This window comes from Ascaphus truei, chromosome 10 (assembly GCF_040206685.1).
Source record: "Ascaphus truei isolate aAscTru1 chromosome 10, aAscTru1.hap1, whole genome shotgun sequence".
NCBI classification, from domain to species: domain Eukaryota; kingdom Metazoa; phylum Chordata; class Amphibia; order Anura; family Ascaphidae; genus Ascaphus; species Ascaphus truei.
The window spans coordinates 27,597,480-27,621,791 of record NC_134492.1 but is presented as its reverse complement, the minus strand read 5'-3'; positions in this window follow the sequence as shown (position 1 = coordinate 27,621,791).

The window sequence follows — 24,312 nt, the reverse complement described above, 5'->3', positions numbered from 1 at the left end:
TTATTACCATCATAGGCCATCTTATTTATGGTAATTTTGCGGAATATATTGCAGCCTGTTTAATTTAAATGAATATGATGACACTTAGCCCTGAATATATGAAATGTTTTTTTCCTTGTAGCCACAAGTAAAGCGATAGATTTATGTTGAGCTATTCATTTTATGATGATGGGAAGCTATATTTAGATTTATTTTAGGACAGGAAAAAACGGATACTCACACAGTATCCTATGTTCTCCGCTGCATGAGAAACAATAGCGCTTTTATTCATGGTTACAAGGAAATCACTCAGACTAAATGCCAGGTTAATAAAACATAACCGACACTGAAAGACTGAAGCAACAACTTAAAAAGTTCCAGTTTTGTAGAACAAAAAAATGTACAAAGATAATTACTGTGACATGGGAGAAGAACTGAAGCATTTCTAACTGATATACTTCTCATTTACAGTATCAGAGATGTGTTAACTGTTTGTGAACCACACAACACTGACCCTTGGCTAAAATATGCAACATTGATTCAGACCTTGGGATTGGGTTGTGGGGGCAAAGGAAAGGGAGGTCGGGGGGGGGGGGGAGGATTCCAATTTTGTTGAGTACCCATTGATGTACCTCTCAAAACACTCATCTATACAACACCTGAGCTACTTGGGAAATAAGTCAATTTAAATATGCAAATATTTTCCCAGGTATCTCAGGTGTGAAATGTTTCTCTCTCCCTCTCTGACCCTATTTCAGAGCCTGGATCTTACAGTGTTGCAAATTTCTCCGATTCCTGCAGCATCTAAGACTGATTTAGTGTTTTTTTTTTAGCCTTGTAAAGTTTGGCGAAATATGTTTGAAAAAAAAAAACCCAAATAAAACTCACAAAAAATGCTGACAAATCGCAAATCAGTATATGCTTATATATAGTATTTTCCGGGATAGAGATGTGTATGAAATGTCTTTGCACTGTCAGGTAATACCAAAGTATTTCTAATGTATTTTTAGACTGTAGATTTTATATATAACCCTGCGTTACAGTTCTTTATAACCCTATATAAATGCTAAATTATCATTTTTGAGGGGGACCCTCATCAAAATCTCCAAGCTGCAAAACTAATGTAATGACAGAGTGTCACAGGTTGGGTAAATAAGTATTTCCTATTACTTGTAGCAGTCTGCATAACCTACAACACCTGCTATTTCCAGTGAATGTCCCTGGGTTCTTATGTTATGTGAAATAGTTTCTCCGCGACTAAATGCCCGCCGGTGTTTGGCCGCAACTCACCTCGCCGCCGGGATGCTCATCCGCCGCCCGTTTCACAGCTAAGGTAAGTCCCTAATCTTAGCCCATACCTTAAAACCCTGTAATGTTAAACCCTAATACTAACGTCTTCTAAAACCTCTAAAGTAACCCCCTACCCTAACCACTATAACCCCTAAAGTTAACCCCCCACCCTAACCGGTAAAACCCCTAACGTTAACCCCCTACCCTAACCGGTAAAACCCCTAACGTTAACCCCCTACCCTAACTGGTAAAACCCCTAAAGTTAACCCCCTACCCTAACCGGTAAAACTCCTAAAGTTAACCCCCTACCCTAACTGGTAAAACCCCTAAAGTTAACCCCCTACCCTAACTGGTAAAACCCCTCAAGTTAACCCCCTACCCCAGCGTTTCCCAAACTTTTTTTCCCGTGACCCGGTTATTTTTTAACTTCTCCTTCGTGACCCACTAAAAATGTTATCGCCTATAGGTAAAATAAAACAGTTATGAATGTCCATACAGATTTCATATATTCTCCCAATCCACTCTATTCTCTCTCCCCCACCCCCCATTCTCTCTCTGACCTGCACAGACGCACACAGTCACTGACCTACAGACACTCACACAGACAGACCAACACAGACACTGACCACGCACAGACACCCACACAGACACAGACACAGCTGGCCTGCACAGACACAAACACAGCCACTGATACACACACACACACACACACACACAGCCACTGATACACACACACACACACACACACACACACACACACACACACACACACACACACACACACACACACACACACACACACACACACACACACACACACAGCCACTGATGCACACACACACACGCAGCCACTGAAGCACACACACACACACACACACGCAGCCACTGACGCACACACACACACGCAGCCACTGACACACACGCAGCCACTGACACACACGCAGCCACTGACACACACGCAGCCACTGACACACACGCAGCCACTGACACACACGTAGCCACTGACACACATGCAGCCACAGAGACACTGCTACACACACACACACACACACACACACACACACACACACACACACACACACACACACACACACACACACACACACACACACACACACACACACACACACACACTGATACACACCACACACAGACACTGATACACACACACACTGATACACACACAGACACTGCTACACACACAGACAGACACCGCTACACACACATACACTGATACACACACACACATACACTGATACACATACACACACACTCACTGATACACACACTCACTGATACACACACTCACTGATACACACACTCACTGATACACACACTCACTGATACACACACACACACTGATACACACACACACACTGATACACACACACACACACACTGATACACACATACACACATATACACACACACACACACACACACACACACACACACACACACACACACACACACACACACACACACACACACACACACACACACACACACACACACACAGCCACTGACACACACACACACACACACACACACACACACACACACACACACACACACACACACACACACACACACACACACACACACACACACACACACACACACACACACACACACACACACACACACACACACACACACACTGATACACACACACACTGATACTGATACACACACACACACACACACACACACACACACACACACACACACACACACACACACACACACACACACACACACACACACACAGACACAGCCACTGATACACACACACACACACACACACACACACACACACACACACACACACACACACACACACACACACACACACACACACACACACACACACACACACACACACACACACACAGACACACACACACACACACACACACACACACAGCCACTGATACACACACACACTCCCCTATACACACACACACACACACACACACACACACACACACACACACACACACACACACACACACACACACACACACACACACACACACACACACACACACACACTGATACTGATACACACACACACACACACACACACACACTGATAATGATACACACACACACACACAGACACAGCCACTGATACACACACACACTCCCCTATACACACACAGACACACACAGTGAATTATAGGCAACGACGGATGTGAGTGACTGGAGGGGGGGGGGGGCGGGGGAGAGAGAAAAGGACGGCGATACAAGCAGGCAGCTCCACCGCCTCCCCCTGCCCACCAGCGACCCCTCAGCCACCATTGCCCGCACCCGCGCCCATCTCCCGCACCAACTGACTTTGGGAGACAGTGACTAGGTGGGAGACAGTGACTGGGTGACAGTGACTGGGTGGGTGGGTGACAGTGACTGGGAGGGTGGGAGACAGTGACTGGGTGAAAGTGACTGGGTGGGTGGGTGACAGTGACTGGGAGGGTGGGAGACAGTGACTGGGTGACAGTGACTGGGTGGGAGAGAGTGACTGGGTGACAGTGACTGGGTGGGTGACAGTGACTGGGTGGGTGACAGTGACTGGGTGGGTGACAGTGACTGGGTGGGTGACAGTGACTGGGTGGGTGACAGTGACTGGGTGAGCTGACTTACATTGCCGCCGGACGCATTCCCCTGCTGCCCCTGATATCCCAACGGCAGTTGCCCGGGACGGGAGGTGGGCTTGGGGGTGCGGGAGGGGGGCCACGGGAGGTGAGCTCGGGGGGAGCACGGGAAGCTGGCCGCGGGGGAAGCGGGCCGCAGTAGGAGCTGGTACTTCCTCCTCCGTCCCACGTTGGGAGCGGGGGGGGGCAATTTCGGTTCCGTGGCCCGGTGCCGGGTCGCGACCCACCATTTGGGAAACGCTGCCCTACCCTAACTGGTAAAACCCCTAAAGTTAACCCCCTACCCTAACCGGTAAAACCTCTAAAATTAACCCCCTACCCTAACCGGTAAAACCTCTAAAATTAACCCCCTACCCTAACCGGTAAAACCCCTAAAGTTAACCCCCTACCCTAACCACTATAACCCCTAAAATGTACCTTATGTTAGAAGCCAAACCAGAGGCTAAAGCACATGGAGAAGAACAGATGGAAGGGGCCATGATATCCTGACATTGGGAGCAATATCTCAGGGTCATTCATGCCAGAACTTCCTTTAGACATAAAACCCAATAAATGTGCTTTCTGGATTTAGTGGTCCTGCTTAGTATTTATTCCAAAGGGGAGTGTTTTTGGGGGGAAGCGACACCCTCTCTTGTTTGATTGTTATAGAAGGTTATTATGACAGGTAACACCAGCTATATACTGTACACCTGTTACCCACGTGTCACATAAGAAATATATATTGCTGTTTCTTTCTCCCCTTTTCAGACTGGAAGCAGAATCACATGTATTGTACCCCAGATGTGCCTGTGGTACCACAATAAATCACTTCTCCCTTGGGAGGAGTTACACACAACTTATTATTGTACATAATTCTACTGTACTGCACCGACACACTTTATTCAAGCAAATACCCAGTATGTACCTGGCAGATACCTGGAATGCGCCGCTCCTCACCTCTGACAAGCCCCGTTGCATTTGCCTTCCCAGCCTGGGTTCATGCCTGGCTGACGGGCGGCTGATCTGTTAAATGATAATGATTAGGATTTAATAGGCTGCAATGCTTCGCGTGTCTACCAGATGGCATAAATTCATGAATTGTAATGCAGTATATATATATATACTGTGCAGTATTGCAGCCAGCGGGAATAAAATGCTTCAATCCCTGCTTGGAAAATAACCCAATATACTCGGGCAGAAAACAGTCACAAACCTCAATACACCCGGGTATACCCGAATTCGAGGAACTAGCCGTGCTCGAATAAAGTGTGTCGCCAGTGTATCACCTCACAGCATTAACGCTCTAAGAACTGATGTCAATTGTTCCCTTAACCCTGCCTCTGCCAGGTGGGACTCGGGCATCAGCAGCAGGGCTTACTCAGCCTTGCCGGTAGATGGCAGTAGAAGCCATCCCAACAACAGTAAAAATAAATAAAAAATCTCTTCCATAAAGATGTGAATTGTACATTAATCATTTGTAGAAAGGAATTTATATACAACATAACCGGGCTGTTTTTAGAGGGGGCACAGAGGGTAAGTGCCGGTTCTCCTGCTCCCTCCCCATAACATTCTTAAATACAAATCTCTCCTCTTCTCCAATACTTCACAGTCCTCTGCGAATGGAATCCACGTATTCCACATGCACACACCTCTAGTACCAACTATAACGACTGCTTTTTAACCCATTCAGTGCTGCAGGGGATTCATCTCACTGGAGCCAAAGCGGTGACATCTTCACCAGTCTCCATTTGAAAGAAAATTGGATCTATGCAAAGAAGCCTCTCTTCTTCTCTTTGTTCTTGGAGCATAAACAATGAGGCCCAAGACTGAACCCATTAAACACATTGTGGTTCTCTGCCTCTTTCAAGTCAAAAGCCCCCAGCACAGATCATTTCAATCTTTTATTGTACATAGACCCCTGGATTCTGATCAGTGGGAGCTCCTCGCTGTGGCACAAATCCCCCTCGGAAAACCAAATAAACCCTCCAGTGAGAGAGGGACCTAGGGGGGGAGGAAGAGGGAGGGGGGGGGGGGGGGGACAGCATTTTGGTATGCTGCAGGCACCTGTGTCAATGTTGGGGTTAATTATAACTAGCATTGTGAAACAGACAAACATACGTGCTTACAGTATTAGAAACTCTCCCAGTTACAATATAGCAAAGTCTCAACATGATGGCCATAGGTCTCTTCTCAACCTAAACTATTATGTTGCTATGTAGGGGTTTATAATGGGAGATATTAGATGAATGTTTGAGTCTTTACTCTGTCACAATGGTCTCCAACCTTTTTTGTTTGTTAAGGAACCCTATAATTATTTTGTGAAATCCTGCGGGACCCCAACCCTCTGAAATAGCGCGTCTGAGATCAGAGGCATTGTAAGGAACCCCAACCCTCTCTAATAGCGCGTCTGAGATCAGAGGCATTGTAAGGAACCCCAACCCTCTCTAATAGCGTGTCTATGATCAGATGCATTGTAAGGGACCCCAACCCTCTGAAATAGCGCATCTGAGATCAGAGGCATTGTAAGGAACCCCAACCCTCTCTAATAGCGTGTCTATGATCAGATGCATTGTAAGGAACCCCAACCCTCTCTAATAGCGCGTCTGAGATCAGAGGCATTGTAAGGAACCCCAACCCTCTCTAATAGCGCGTCTGAGATCAGATGCATTGTAAGGAACCCCAACCCTCTCTAATAGCGCGTCTGAGATCAGATGCATTGTAAAGTCTTCTGTATTTGGTACAATTTTTAAATGACCTAAAAATTGCAGGGAACCCTTTAGGGATGCCCAGGGAACCTAGTTGCTCCTAGGAACCCTGGCTGAAAAAACACTAATCTACAGTATTACAACTCCAGTAAACTTTACAAAGCGTTACTGCTCCTTTAATCCTTCTGCTGCCAGAGGGCCTTGAAGTTTATCTCTACGCAATTCTTTGCACCCCCCTCTAGCAGTGAAAGGGTTAAGAGAAAAGTGTGAGGGTTTTTTTCTGTTCTATTTCCCCCCCTGACCTCAGCAACGAAATGTTTTTCTCGAATGGTTCATCCCTATGTAAAGGTTATTCCTGATCTCCAAAGGTCACCTTCTCTCGGACTATACTCTGCGTACAGCGCTCGGCTTTACCTTCATCTGCAGAGTTTAGATCATTACCATTCCTCCAGCGGATCCCAGTGAGTTCAGAGAAATCCCTCGGCTTACCTGCCACAGAGGATTGTATTATCCCATTCAGCATCAGTGTGTGTACTCCAGTAATGTTAAGGCTGCGTCCATAGACACTGCAGCCGTGCGGCGGCGCGCGGAGGCTGAGGGAAAGCGGGTGCTTTCCCTGGCCTTAGTACGCGCCGTCCGGGGGCGTGTCTATGGGCGGGCCAGTGACGTCACGGAGCTGCTCACGTGACCGCCCTATCGCGCGAGAAATCAGTTTTGACTGATTTCTCGCGCATAGCGCGCCCCCTCCCGTTTCCACCCGCACGCCGTATAGACGCGATCACTGCCTTTAGGCAGTCTGATCGACGCGTCCGCACGGTCTGTCTATCTATGGACGCAGCCTTAGTGCAATCACTCCCAAAATCAGCTTTGAGCGAAACATCATGTGACAAAACCACCAATTCCAAGCACTATATGTTCCAATCAAATCGAGTGTTATAAACATTTGTGGTTTGACTTCGGAGTCAGGACACTCTGTGGGTGCGATCTCCTCTCCCAGAATCCCCTGCTTGTTTCTTGTGCTCACTATTTATTGGCTCTCCCTCCTAAGTGAGGGCAGTGACATCATCAGACAGGTCATTAAGCGTAATCTTGTTCTATTCTGCCTTGTTGTTCTGTGCCAGAAATAAGGGAACATTAGAGGGAATTACTCCCATTTAGAAAGGTGCAATGAAGTTTAGGAGGATGAATAAAAAAAATAAAAGAAGAGGGCGCTACAACCTAATCAAAACCAATAGTGTCAAAATGTACATAGAGTGAGCAGACATGTGAAATAAAAATGGTAATAATCAGAACAATACAAAACTAAAAAATATATATGAAATTGTGCGAAAAACAAACAATTTTACTAGAATGTATATTCTTTTCACTACGTAACCCATTTCGTGTCGGCCATTTTTATATCCCTTGATTTATCGCAGTGTTGATTACCTCCCTTCGCTGGTCTTTTTTTGTTGTTGCTGTCACTGGAGCGGCGATCACTCATGTGACGAGGCTCGATGACGTCACATCCGGCAGCGCTGCATCGCTGACCCGCCCTGCACGTTGCGTGGATGAATTCAGTGAACCTGCAGAAAAGGAAAACACAGTCTTTTCTGTACAGAATGCAAATCATTTACATTGGCACTACAGTATAAGGGGGATCGGCTTTCTTTAAGGAAGGCAATTACACCGAGAACATTTTTATATCTTGTTTTTTCTACTGGCACATGGGAGTGTCCTAAGCTCCGTTGCAAATTTTTTCCCCCTTCAAACAGTTTCTCCAAAATAATAATATAAAAATTCCATAAAATTTCGCAGTGAGCAGCGCAGTCAGCTGGAAAAGATGTTTATGTCTCAGGAGGTGCGTGTGCGCTGACGCACCTGCACAAAAAAATTACCTTTTTTTTCAGTTTGAAAAGCAACATATTTATGACGTGTATTCCTACTGTTTTACAATGTAGCGCTGGCTGCGCTAAAAAAAAAGACATACGCCACTGTAAGAGACGTGTGCAGAGATACGCAATGGAGACTGTTTAAAGTGAAACTAAAGTGAGGCTTTATTGCGCCTGTTCCTTTAACACAGAGAAACATTCAAAATAAACAAAAGAAAAGCCTACTCCGCTTTGGTGAATATCTACACATTTAGTCCAGCCTTCTCTAACTGGGTGGGTAGCTATGCTAATTACCACCCCCAAACATATATACATATATACAGATATACAACAGTCCCATAAGAAAGTCTCTTATCTGTTTCTTGTAGTTGTAGGGGAAGGCCTCTCTGCTCTCCTGGGTCCGCACCCTTGTGTGCTAAGGCAATGTCTATGTCCAGGTATCGAGGTCTTGTCCCCTTTGTCTTGCTGTCAACCTGCAGTCCCTCTGCAGCTCAAGACATCTGTTGTTCCCCAGGTCAGCCCAGTTGTGGACTAGGGAATCTCTGGTCTGTCCTTCCTTGGTCAGCCCCAATTGTTAGCTCAGGAATCCTCTTCCTGTGTCTCACATGACACTATTTCACAGAGCTCTGATTAGGCAGCTGGAGTCTGATTGATTGCCTGGCTGCACTTAACCAGCACTCTGCTGCATTTAGAGGCATTTACTTCAACAGCTATAAGTCCCTGTTACAGCCACCTTTAAGGTGATGGAGAAAACCAAAGCAGAAAACCACCAAAAGAAGTTGTGCAAGCTGTATACGCAATATGATGTTTGTCCAGGGTCTTTTGGCTGCGAATAAACTGCCACCAGTGCTCCGCCATATCACAAGTCACCACCCCTGGACACGGACACTTCTTCTTGACATTGCTTCGTCGCCGACATCTTTAAATGTCCCAGTCATAGCTCTGAAGGTGAACGCACCTGCTAGAACCTCTCAACACACCCGATAACCAGGAGCCTTATAGCACACCCGTTGGACCCTCACAAAAATCGCCATTAATATTGAAAGGGTCCGGCGGGCACGCTGGGAGGGTCTTGCAGGCGTGTTGAGAGGGTCCTGGTTAGCGGGCGCATTGAAAGGGTCCAGCGAGTGCGTTCAAATTCGGAACGGTGGCCAAGACATTGAAAAGTGGTCGTGACGAAGAAGAAGTGGTGAAGTGCCAAGCGGTGAATCTTTCTGGCGAAGCGCCGGCGGCAGTTTGGTCACGGCCATTATTCCTTAATACATAGACCTCCGCCAACATGCAAATGTAACTCCTCCCACTTCCTTTATCAATCCCTCATCTCGTCACAGATAGATGCAGATGTCAAATAAAATAGCGCAACCAAGATTAATACATAGTCGCTGTTGGTTGCAGGTGTTTTTTAGCGCCGGTTGAGACAAAATAACAACTTTGCAACAGCATTCTTAATTTGATACATACTGTAGACATAGAGCCCTTAGAAGATGTGTGAGTGCACGGGGTCAGGAGGCGGTGTGTGACTGCACGGGGTCAGAGGCGGTGTGTGACTGCACGGGGTCAGAGGCGGTGTGTGACTGCACGGGGTCAGAGGCGGTGTGTGACTGAACAGGGTCAGAGGCGGTGTGTGACTGCACAGGGTCAGAGGCTGTGTGTGACTGCACGGAGTCAGAGGTGGTGTGTGACTGCACAGTGTCAGGAGGCGGTGTGTGACTGCACAGGGTCAGTAGGTGGTGTCGGACTGCACAGGGTAAGGAGGTGGTGTGTGACTGCACAGGGTCAGGAGGCAGTGTGTGACTGCACGGGGTCAGGAGGCGGTGTGTGACTGCACGGGGTCAGGAGGCGGTGTGTGACTGCACAGGGTCAGGAGGTGGTGTCGGACTGCACAGGGTAAGGAGGTGGTGTGTGACTGCACAGGGTAAGGAGGCGGTGTGTGACTGCACAGGGTCAGGAGGCGGTGTGTGACTGCACTGGTTCAGGAGGCGGTGTGGGACTATACAAGGTCAGGAGGCGGTGTGTGACTGCTCGGGGTAAGGAGGTGGTGTGTGACTGCAGAGGGTCAGGAGGTGGTGTGTGACTGCAAAGGGTCAGGAGGCGGTGTGGGACTGCACGGGGGCAGGAGGTGGTGTGGGACTATACAAGGTCAGGATGCGGTGTGGGACTGCACGGGGGCAGGAGGCGGTGTGTGACTGCACGGGATCAGGAGGCGGTGTGTGACTGCACGGGGGCAGGAGGCGGTGTGTGACTGCAAAGGGTCAGGAGGCGGTGTGTGACTGCACGGGTCAGGAGGCGGTGTGTGACTGCACGGGGCAGGAGGCGGTGTGTGACTGCACGGGGGCAGGAGGCAGTGTGTGACTGCACGGGGGCAGGAGGCGGTGTGGGAATGCATGGGGGCAGGAGGCGGTGTGGGACTGCATGGGGGCAGGAGGCGGTGTTTGACTGCACAGGGGCAGGAGGCGGTGTGGGACTGCACGGGGGCAGGAGGTGGTGTGTGACAGCACGGGGGCAGGAGGCAGTGTGGGAATGCACGGGGGCAGGAGGCGGTGTGGGACTGCATGGGGGCAGGAGGCGGTGTTTGACTGCACAGGGGCAGGAGGCGGTTTGTTTTTGTATAGAAATGATCATAAACTGAAAAAATGAGATGGGTGTTTGTAAGGGACGACAAAGGGGACAAAACATGTAATAAAATCCACACTTCTGGCAGGTTTCAGGGTAGGAAGGGAAAGTTCCCTTTATGAATAAAGCTGGACGTCCCTACAACATGCAATTAGGGCCAAAATCACATTCTCACAGCCGTGTTCTCCAGCATATCATCTTGCTGTCTTTCCTGAATTAGTTTTTTTTTTTTGTACGTTTTTGATTTTTCGATCTCTACGGCAATCCCTGGCAGCCATTTGTAATTTATTCTGATGACCTCGGTTTTCAAACTTGGTATCTCAGGAACGGGGGTTCAAGAGAGAAGGATGAGAGGGTGGTAAGCACCATAGACCTGTCCATTACACACAGAGTAACACTGTGTCCCTTGTTTGTTTTATGTTAACACCTTTGCTACCAGAAGGGTCTGCAATGCATTGCCAGTCAGCAAGGGGTTAATCCTCTATATTTGAGTCCTGGAAATGATGTGCCTGTATTAAGCAATGGAGTGAGCTATGACTATCCTGCCTGATCAGCTTCACACAGGAGAGGAATGTGGGTGATAGCTGAGCTGAGCCAACTGTATCTAATTTCACACAGACCCGATGACGCTCAGAGGCACAACTTCCACACGGAAGGCACGTAATGAGGGAATGTTAGCAGAGAGAGGTGGAAATAATTTATGGTTGAATGGTAATACCGACACTCAGAACGGCTGCACGCTGGGCCGAGGCTGCATCTTTCAGCAAAATAATAAAAACCAATTATACTTCGGGGGTACTCAATGCAGCCTCCCCCAGGGTGAAATTCTGGTACGCAAGACTGCCTGCAAAGGGAAAGTTAGGCAAAGAAACAATGATATTGTTAGTCAGTTACCCCTTTCTCCGCCAGAAGGGCCTGCAATGTGTGGCAGTACTAAGCATGGTGTTGCTGGTAGAGAAGGGGGTTATGTGGGGGAGGAGGGGGGGGGGTAAGATAATAGAGATGGAGTAAGATTTGTACAATTTGTACAATTAATAATACAACCTCCTGTCTAAAGAATTAGATATTTTCCCCCTTTTTTACGCCTAGTGCTGTTCTTTACGCCAATTTTGCAGTCAGGAGATTGATAAATAGCCCCCAATATTGACACAAATCCCATCAGTTTAGCACAGCATTGGCCAGCTCCATTCCTCAAGGGCCACCAACAGGTCAAGTTTTTAAGATATCCCAGCTTCAGCACAGCTGGCTCAATCAGAGGCTCAGTCATTGATTGAGGTACTGATTAAGCCACCTGTGGTGAAGCAGGGATTTCCTTAAAACCTGACCTGTTGGTGGCCCTTGAGGACTGGAGTTGGCCACTCCTGGTTTAGCACCTATTGTGATCAATCGGTCAGGGCCACACAAAGGCTGCGTCCATACAGGGACAGACCGCGCAGACGCGTCCGCATGCTGAGCAATCAGACTGCCTAAAGTGATTGCGTCTATACAGCATGCGGCGCGTGCACGCGGAAGTGGGAGGGGGTGCGCGAAGCACGTGAAATCAGTCAAAACTGATTTCTCGCGTGATAGTGCGGTCACATGAGCGGTTTTCCCAATGAGGGCGAACCAGTTCCGTGACATCACTGGCCCACCCATAGACACGCCCCCTGGACGGCGCGCGTACGAAGGCCAGGGAAAGCACCCGCTTTCCCTCAGCCTCAACGCACCTCCGCACAGCTGTACCCTCTATGGACGCAGCCAAAGAAGCTCAGCGCATTCTATTGGTAGCCTTTCCCTGCATGGGAAGAAACAAGAATATTGTTATTTGTATACACAACACTGTACAAGGTAAAACAATGAGGTATTCTGGATTACTGCCCCAATGAGTTTACAATCTAGTTGTATTAAAATATGCATAGAGAATAGTGCCAGATCTAGGATTTACAACTTCAAAGGCCAGTCCTTTCACACTAAAAAAAACCCCATAAATGTCACTGGCAGTAGAACTGGGCTTTAGTGAGCATAAGAATTCAACATCATACTGCAATGTAACAATAAAACATATGTTTACCATAGTAAATAATCCATAGAAAGGAACCCGTCATTCTCTAAACCCGTAACTCTGCAATGTGCTTCAGATCAACCCGACAGGGAAAGGGTTAATACCCTGCATTAGGTACAGAACCAGTGTATACACATATTTATTATAAATCAATTTTACCAGAGGAAACACCAAGTCTGGAAGTGTAAGAAAAACTGACTTACCATGAAATAAACTTTCTTAATTAAACCAATTAAACGTACACTCAGTGTGTAATTTAGAAACTCTACTAAACCCTCATTGAAAAGGTTTTCTTGCGCCTTAAGCTGGCCTGAGAAAAGGGCTAACATCTGTCCTGGATAATCAAAGCCCTGGTGAGCCTTTAGGCAGTCAGCAGAGCAGCAGCTGCTGTCCATGGTTCTGAAAGCTGCTGCCCAGGGGTCATGCTACAAGACAAAATTAGCTATGTTTGCGTAAATAAGCTGCTTCAGTTAAGAAAACCCTGAAACTGCTTGCAAAGCCAACATGCTCAAACAAGTGCCTTCTATTGATTGTTTACTGAAACACTGCATACACTGCATATTAATTCATAAGCTTTTATTAAGCAGTATTCTTCTCCACGCTAGTTGAATATATACGAGTGTTATTAGTATTAGATTTTCCTTTATTTAGAAGGTACCCCTATCTTGTGCAGCAGGGGTGCTCAACTCCAGTCCTCAAGCCAGCCAACAGGTCAGGTTTTCAGGATATCCCAGCTTCAGCACGGGTGGCTTAATCAGAGGCTCAGTCATAGGGTGGGTGGCTTGAGGACTGGTGTTGAGTACCCCGGCTGTGCAGCACTGTACAGCACGAATAAAATAATAATACATGGAAATATAAAAATGTTAATGTTGATAAACACTTGCAGATATATAAGTGAGCAGATTCCGACTCACATTTATGGTTCTCTAAGCAATATGTTTGCATCTGCCTATTTACTGTGCACAACACATATCAATATTTATGTCATATATAAGTATTATGTAGGTGTGCACTGATTTCCTGTGTAAAATACATATTTATTATACATTGTATTTATTATTCAGCAGTGTACGGACATATTCTATACAGAAATCTATTAATTATTAATCAATATGTTTGTATACACCGATACATAAAAACTCCTTTCTTGGCAGAGGTGAAGGGGATCACATTATTAGCTACCTCTGGAGGCAAAGAGATTTTGCTTTAATGAACAATATATATGTGCACAATGATACACTATACACAATACATATTAAGCAGAAGCATGGAGGATGTCGTTTTTTCAGACATGCTAATAGACTTGTTCTCCATTTAAATGTCTGGTCATGCTGTGTTCGAAACATCTCACTGGATGTATATTGTCCTTATATTATGTGAATTATTGAATAACTGCTCCCTGTTCACTATTTCTATGATAGTTATGATTTTTATACACCTCTCTCATATCTCCATTTAGTTCACTCTTTTCTAGGCTAATCTTTTCAGTGTCTCAACTCAGGATAAACTTTCCACACCTTTATTATCATTGTGGACCTTCTCTGATCACTCCCTGGTTCCATTCTGCCATTTTTAAGTTAGGATAATCAGGACAGCACACAGTTTTTGAGCAGTAGATGCACAGTATATTTATTCAAAGTCATCATTATCATTTGTTTTATTTTACAGATTTTTTAAATTATTATTAAACTTTGTATTTATCCAACAATAAAGAGAATTGTTACACACATTTCACATCACAAAAATTGTTGATTGTTGGGGAGTACAGAAAAAAGAAAAGGGTAATAAATCATACAGTTGTGTGTGTGTGGGGGATGGGGAAGGCTGGGTTGGGATGCATCACAACATTATACAGCAACATAAGAAGAATATCACATTTTTACAACCGATAATACAGTAAGGTAATATTATTGCAATTTGTGTGTCATTTCTGGTTCTTGTTTAATGAGTGCTGTGATGGTAGCGGTAGCTGGCCTCACATAATAAAGGAGAAGCCTGGCTAGCTACCCCTAAAACTATGTGTTTTTGGCCTCATATGGGCGCTCATATAGTGGATACAATTTGTATGTTATGACCACTTATGAAAATGAGCCTCAGCACTGTGTGTTCGGGAATGGGGATCTTTATGTATATATTGGGGGGAAACAGGGACCGGGAGATGTATATATATTACACGCACTTTATTCCTTGTAAAACTGTATTTTCCCCCAGCTAGCAAGCCAGTATTGTGGGTATGACACCCCTGGTTGCCACTATTATATGGGAGCAAAGCTTCCTTCCATGATAGGGCAGGATATGTATTGGGTTACCTAGCAAGGCCGTCCCAGAATTGAGTCTCACCTCGACCTCGGGTACTTTATCGATAAGTATCGAAACCTCAGCCAAGCTCCTCTTAATTAGTGGGCTTCCCCACCAGATGTTGAACATTGTGCCTTGCTGTCCACAACCCCAGAAACAGTCAGATGGTGTGGTCTTGTACATTTTGTTTAGCCTGTCTGGAGTGAGGTACCACCTCTAGAGAACTTAATAAGCATTCTCTTTTATGTTAGTGTTTATAGAGACAGAGGACACAGCCCCCCAGATATCTTCCCATATAGATGGATCATGGAGTTCTCCCAGGGCTATCGCCCAGAATCTGATATATTTCAGGTCATTTTCTGTGCAGAATAGTTTGGTACAAGCCACTTGGAGAGTCAGGTTACATTTGTTTTCCCTATACCATATTTTCTCCAATTTGTTGAGGGTACAGTATTAAACAGATTTGGCAGGGAGGTCATGGCTTTACTCATAGTGAGGAGAATGTCGTCCACAAAAAGGCTAAACTTGTACTCCTGGTTACCCACTTTTAAACCTCAAATGTTTGGGTTCATTTTAATACATATGGCCAGGGGTTCAATAGCCATAGCGAACAGAAGGGGTGAGAACGGGCAACCCTGTCTTGTATCATTCTTAATTTGGACTGTGTCTGAGGTATAACCTGCATTGCAAATCAATGCCACAGGGGTGCTGTACAATAGCCTCACCCACTTAAGAAAGTTACCTATGACCCCAAAAAGACACAGAACCGAGAACAGATAGCCCCAATCTATTCTGTTGAACGCCTTTTCCTAGCTTTAGTAGCATTGTCGGAATTTTGTTTGCCTGAGCTATGTGCACCAGATTGGTTACTCTGCGTATATTATCTGAAGCTTGTCTGTTCAGGATAAACCCAACCTGGTCCGGGTGTATAATTCTAGGGAGTACGGTATTTAATCAGTTTACTAAAATTTTAGCCACTATTAAAGGATTGGATTGTAGCTATGGCCGTCGGGTCCTTCCCCTTTTTGTGTATTAAGGCAGGGGTGCACAAACTTTTGAAGCTGCACCCCCCTGCCTGCTACCCCCAGTGCTCGCGCCCCCCTTACCTTTTTGCTGGTGTGAAATGATGCAGCGGGGTCATCTGTCGTCACGTCACATGGCCCCGTGGCGTCATTTAATGCCATGTTGCCATACCGACGCCAGACACCAAGCTTCTGAATCACGATAAGTGTAGTTGCAGAGGCCTCGCGCGGTCCCCTGGCATTTAATTTAAATTTCAATAAAGCTGTTAAATAGCCTTGTTAGGTGGGGTACCAGTCTTCCTGTGAATTTTTTATAATATAGGCCCGAGTACCCATTGGGGCCGGCTGCCTTTGCAGGATTTAAAGATTTCAGGACAACCGTTACCTATTCATCTCTTATAGGGCCATTTAAATATCCCAGTTCAGTTTTGTTATTTTTTTGTATATTGCAAGCCCGTAAGAACTGTAATCTCTCAGACTTAGATTTTGTTATTCTGGGTTTTATACCTGTCATATGTGTGTGTAAAATCTATGAAATCCGGACATACAGTAGTACTCTCTGGTTTGTGTTGGTAATCTTGCTTGGAGCTTGATGGAAAGAATATGGTGGCTACTAATTTTGTCTCTTAGTTTACAGGTCAATTTGGTGTCATTCTTATGGCCTTTTTAGTAGAAGAGCTGCTCGGTCCACCTTAGGACCTTTTCTGTCCATTCTGACAAGAGTATCCCTAACTTTTTCCTAGCAACTTCTAGTTTGCTAGTTATCTCGGCGTCATATTTTTGTTTATTACTAGCGTCTAAGTTAGTCAGTTCTTTAGTGAGATCCGTGTTTTTAGATGGGTTTCTTTCCTCATCGATGCGATCTTTACAAAGGTCCCCCTAATGACAGGTTTGTGTGCCGCCCACAGAGTGTTTGGCGAGGTCTCATTGATGTCATTTATTGCAAAGTGCATGTCTAGTGCTTGGTTCATCTCCTATATAACTTCCGGAACCACCAGCAGTGAATGATTAAGCCTCCAAGAGTGGAGTGATGGAGATCTACCCCAGGATTCTAACGTAATCTCGACTTGTGAATGGTCCGCCGAGGTGATCGGGTGGATCCTGGTGCTACTGACTTGTGAGAATCTGACAAGAGTTTACAAAAACATTATCACTTCTCGAGTAGGATCTGTATGGGCTGGAATAAAATGTGTAATCCCTCTGTTGGATTCATGATCCGCCATACATCAAGTAATAGGTGATCAGTCAGATGTTTAACTAAGAAGCTAGCATTCGTTTTCTTTTTCTTGGGTTTGGTTGTCAATTGAGATCCGGTGGATCTATCCAATTCCCTGTCCAATACCATGTTCATATTGCCTACTATAATTAGTTTCCATTTCTTAATTTGTTCTAGTGTTTCGAAGAAATTGTCGTAAAACGATTTTGAGCATCCATTGGGGGCATAAATATTAGCAAGAGTGACCGGTGATTTGTGTATAGTGCCTATAAAATAAAGTATCTACAATCCTTATCACTTTTTTTTCTGACTAGAACACACGGTGTTGTTTTTGAGTATTGTAGCTACCCCATTTTTTTCACTTTCGAGGATAACATGTACACTTGAGAGTAATGTTTATCAAAATATGACGGTTTAGCTTTGGCACTAAAATGCGTTTCTTGCAGAAACAACGTCGGCCTTTAGTTTTTTTTTTATAGTCTGTAAATGCTAATCTGCGCTTTTTGGGCTATTTAGGGCTAACATTATGCATTAGGAGTTTCTATGATATTTATACTTACAGTGGAGAACCAATTATATGGTTACAATCTATTATACTATGGTGAGAATCAGCACGCCCAAGGTAAGTATCGAGTAAAGTCAAGGTGCAGTGAACCCAAAGAGAGCCCTCAATCCCTTAGTATATATGAACAAAACATAAAGGAAGGGAACCCGCACACTCAAACAGAGAAGGTCTGTACATCAAAAACGTATTTTACTGAAGGTCAGTATACAAAACACTATACACAGTGAGTACAGCCATACAGATAAGTGAGCTCAAAAACCAAATAGGGCTAAGAATAAGGCAAAGTTGTAAGCAAAGAAATACTTAACTCAGCACACAATAATGGCTTTAGAACAAGCATAAAAAATTGCAAACAAATGGGGTAATACTGATAAACATGGTAGTTGGGTTACACAGGGATAGGCAAGCCAGAAAAAAGGAAAAAAATAAAATGCGAGGGGGGACAGTTAAAAATGGGAGAGGGGAAGGGGGGTAAAAAAAGGGGTGGGTGAGCAGCAAAAATAACTATTAAATAAAGGGGGTACGGTTGGTAAGGTTTTGGTAAGGTTCTCTAGGGCCAAAGACTTAACCTCACTGTCGATGTCCCTCAGTGCCCCCTGTGACTCTGTCTGAAAGAGAGCTCTAATATTTTCACATAGGTTCTTAAGTTTGGATGCGTTCAAAGGGCTTCTGTTGGCCGTCTGCTGTTGTGATTGAGCCTCCCTCGGCTCCGATATCTTGGACGCTCTCACACTCTGTCTAAAGAAATCACTTACTTCGATTTTTTGGATTACCTTTAGTTTTTCTTTACCTTTTAAGGGCATTTATGGGTGACAGAGGCACTCTTATGAGTGGAACTTCAGCATAGTATGCCCTCCGATTCAAATGAAGTCCCTTATTTTGAGAGTTTCACCCATCCGCGTTCACAGCTGACTTAGTCAGCTTCCAATCTCATTCACGCCACGTATGCGCCCCTATTTTCCAGGCTTTGGAATGATTCCTAACATTGTATTTGCTCTTTTCTCTGCCGCTGTGCACTGAGAAGAGGATTTCACTGAGGCTGTCTACAGTGATTCCTACATTTCTCTCCTGGTCTGTAGTAGGTAATTCTCACACTATCCCTCTGCATTGTGTTCCCCAATGTGTGTAAATTTGCACCTGCCAGCACTGAAGCTTATGTTCACGATCCCAAGACTCAACAAAGTATCCGGCTGCACCTCCTTCTCTTACTGTGCACCTCACAACTGGAACAGCCTACCGGAGACTCTCACAGCCGCCACCAGTCTATGTTCTTTCAAAACTAAAGAGCTCACATTTTAATCTGTAACTGTTACACACGCCAATAACATATATTATCTTTAACTGTTCATGCAATGTCTTTAAATATAATGTATAACCCTGTTCATTTAATGTAACCATGTATTGTCATAACTCTGTGCCCAGGATTTACTTGAAAGCGATAGGTAACTCTCAATGTATCACTTCCTGATAAATTAATTTTATAAATAAATACAGAAAATAAATGTAGCTGCTCAGCGTCCCCGCGTGGAGACAACCTTCGGCAGCTCTGTGCATTTGGCGTTTGATTGAACTATCTTGCACAATTTTGTACCACCTGCAGATTTTGCCACCTTGCTATTTACACCTTCCTCTTACATATTTATGAATTATATATCACTTTAAATAGAATATAAAATATTGAAAAGTGCAGACCCAAGTACAGATCCTTGAGGAACTCCACTATTTATTCTCCTCCTGTGAGAAAGCTAACAGTTTAGTTCTACTCTTTGATTTCTGCCGTTACACCAATTGATGTTCCATGAACCTTTCCATGTATCTCAGATTTCCTCCAGTTTTGTTTAGGTTTTGGTGAGGGACCTGGTCTACAGATGAGAATAGGGAAATGCAACGGATCGACTGGTAGGTTTAGGGAATCAACATTTTCTTACTTGAAAGTGTACTGGGTGCCTCTGGGCAGAAGTGGTGGGTCAAATCAGTGATTTCTTTGAGTGTCAGAAACTGCATATAAAAAAGACCAATGATTTTATTTACTTGACTATGAAAATCAGTTGCTAATAGTTTATGGAAACTCATTAAGATCAAGACTGCTAATGGCTATTATAACTTAATGCAAAAACTGCATGTAGTATATAAAGAGTATGTAGGTAAGACAGGCAGACTAGACAGAGTCCTTATGTATCATCAATGTCTTCTGTGCAACTCCTGGATATAGCACAGACATTAAGTAGTAAGGAGAGGACATGGTGTTAGGCCAACAGATTCCTGCAACTCTTTATTATATACATGTAGACATGCTTCCTATTGTCCTGCTCCCTACGTAGCGCTCACATTAGGTTACTGTCTTCAAGTGATATTTTGGAAGTGCAGTTTATAGAATAATCTTGCATCGTCTTTAAGGATCTGGGACGATGCACAAGTGAATAATAAATCAGCAGTGGGGGAGTGAGAACTGAGTCCCAGATGTTTCACCAGAGGTCAGTGGGGATGGATAAGGATTACATTGCTTGTACAATTGCTCACCAGTATATACTCCATTGGTGCAGAAGTCTTGCAGTTTCATCTGTTTCTTTTCCAGCTGGCTGTCAGAGTAGAATATTTAGAGCTGCAAAATCCAGTTTCCTTCTCCTATTGCTTAGTTTTCAAAGCCTTCGGCTAATTAGAGTTGCCGGAGGACTGATGACATACTACAAGAATATATTTAGTTAACATGTGCAGTGTATATAGAAATGATATGTGTTTACTTTCTGATATATTTACTTTTACTACATTTTGATACCAACAAACGCGGCTGGCGATAAAGACAAAAAAAATCAATCAGTTTGTAACAGTCAATAGGAAAAAACTATTAGTATGACACATGTAACATATAAATATGCATATGTGCAGATCACAAAAAGCATTACGCTTCATTCATTTAACCCGTTCGACCATCTCACATCACTAAGTTTAGTCCATAGGACAACAAGATATTGGGGCTTATTCTGTAAGATCCGTTAGCGCTGAACCGAGCGATCTGCACGGAAAGCCCCATTGACTTAATGGGGCTTTCCGTGCAGAACGTAGAGTAAAGCGTTAACGGAGCTTACAGAATAAGCCCCATTGTGTTAATTTAGAATAGGCACCTGCTATATTTGGAGTTTACCTTGACAGGGTTAGCATCCTTGAAAATTTTTTTTTTCAAAAGAAGCAACCTTTGTTGTTTGACTTAAGTTCAAAATGTAGAAATCTCACTAATAAATTGTGTGTGTGTGTGTGTATATATATATATATAAGAAAAAAATGGTCAAATAACACACTTAAGCATAAAGTATTATGAACAAACAAATATAAAGTCCCCAGCGCTAAAGTCCAAGATACCGTGATCTTTAAGGCAGTCTCTAGTCTTTAAGATGGTAGTTGGGCTCTGGTTTAGATGCTCCAGATGGGATAGATGTCCTTGATGTACATGGATACACCGTCTGAAATAACAGATAAGCAGACACACCTGATTGCGCAGTGTGTTATAGCAATCAGAGCCCTATCTGAGATGTGAAAGAATCCTACTCACATAATCAACGCCAATATGTTCAGTGGAGAGGATCTGTGCTTGCTCCCCTTCTAATTCGCTCCTCACACGAACCCCACGTGGAGACAGCTTACAGGAGACAGCTTACAGGATACACCCTCTATCTTCAATGGCGTCGGGGATGCGTCCGTTAACGACACCTCCACCAATGTGAGACAGGAATACGTACAAGATAGTGTAGTATGAACAGACCTTTAATGCTTAAAACACTATAAAACGTAATAAAATACACTCACATGGTGCAATAACAGATGGTATTGCTCAATATGCCGTCCGCAGCTTGCATTTCCTAACACCACACCGGAGAGTATCACTGCACACAGACACGCTGTCGACTTGGCGTGTGACGTCAGTGCTTTAGGAAGCTCTCCCTGCGGCAGGACTACAGTGGCTGGGATGGTTCAATGACTAAGCTCCTCCTCCCTACGCGTTTCGTGACACGTGGTCACTTCGTCAGGGGATGGTGGAGCTTAGTGTGTGATGCCTTATATGCAAACCCAAATGGAGAGATCCTCCTACTAGGGGTGGGGCTTAGCTGCAATGTTGATCAAGGAGGATCAGCTCTGACACTAACAGCGTGATCGGGGTTAATGCCTTGCCATACTGCATATAAACACCCTCATATTATGCAATGAATGAGAACAATACAACGGATAAATTAAGAACAAATAAAATAAAATAATAAAACAATCATACTTATATATAAACAGCCATGAATTATCATGGTATAGATCACATTTTATACAATTAATATATTCAATAAATGCAATCCCTGAATGTTTTACATAAAATATCCCACTCTGCTTGGCAAGGATAGATTAAGAGTCCTTCAAAAAGGCTGCAAGGTCAAACTCAATGTTAAGGCCTAGGGGGGTCAAGGTCTTAAGTGTGTAGATCCAATAACTTTCTCTTTTGGAGACTTTATTGAGCCTGTCCCCCCCACGCCAACTGCTTTTGGGATTATCAATCCTTATACATACTAAACCCTCTGGACTCTGTTGGTGGTGTATTCTGAAATGGTTTGAGACACTATGTGTCTCGAGACCCCTCTTAATATTGTAAACATGTTCTGCGAACCTTCGTTTGAGGGGTCTCCCCGTGCGGCCCACATATTGGAGTCCGCACGGGCATTCCAGCAAATAGACACAGAAATTTGTTTTACAATTGATGAAGGTTTTTATGTCAAAGTTTTTTCCTGTCACATTAGATTTAAAAGTCTTTGTTTTTTTACTGTGTTTACAACCAATACAGCTTTGGCATGTATAGTAGCCTTTAAGATCATTTAGCCATGTTACATGGTGATCTCTCAGGCCATCTAACGGACAGCTAGGTGATAAGGAGGATTTCAAATTCTTTGCTCTTTTAAACACTATTTTAGGTTTACTGGGTAGGATGCTCTTAAGAATTGGATCTCTTTGGAGAATACCCCAATGTTTGATCAGCGTCTTAGATATAATGGGAGCTATACCACTATACTGTGTGATGAAAAATGGAAACTTGGCCTGACCATTCTCAGCCATTGTCTCTTTTCCACACAGCAAGGACGCTCTATCAGTTTTATTAACCTCTTTGATCGCAAGATCCAATTCTTGGTTTTTATACTCCCGTTCGATGAATTTGGTTTTCAACTCCTTAATTTGCTATTGGTACACAGAGTTTTCCGAACAATTCCTCCTAATTCTAAGTGCTTGCCCCTTGGGGATGTTACGCAACCAATTGGGGTGATGGTGACTGGATGCCAAAAGGTAAGTGTTGGCATCAACCTCTTTATGGAAGGTTTTAGTGTGAATGATGCCATTTACTACATAAAGGGAGAGGTCAAGAAAGTTTATTGAAGTTTTATCCTGATTGAACGTGAATCTAAGATTCCGCGTATTGTCGTTCAAATATAATTTGAATTCCTCCAGTCGGTCCAGTGGCCCCCTCCAGACACACAGCACATCGTCGATGTATCTTTTCCAGAGCACCAGGTTTGCACCAAATGGGTTGGAGGACCTGATATGGTCCTCCTCCCAAATGGACAAATATGTTTATGTCCATTTAGGAGGAGGACCATATCAGGTCCTCCAACCCATTTGGTGCAAACCTGGTGCTCTGGAAAAGATACATCGACGATGTGCTGTGTGTCTGGAGGGGGCCACTGGACCGACTGGAGGAATTCAAATTATATTTGAACGACAATACGCGGAATCTTAGATTCACGTTCAATCAGGATAAAACTTCAATAAACTTTCTTGACCTCTCCCTTTATGTAGTAAATGGCATCATTCACACTAAAACCTTCCATAAAGAGGTTGATGCCAACACTTACCTTTTGGCATCCAGTCACCATCACCCCAATTGGTTGCGTAACATCCCCAAGGGGCAAGCACTTAGAATTAGGAGGAATTGTTCGGAAAACTCTGTGTACCAACAGCAAATTAAGGAGTTGAAAACCAAATTCATCGAACGGGAGTATAAAAACCAAGAATTGGATCTTGCGATCAAAGAGGTTAATAAAACTGATAGAGCGTC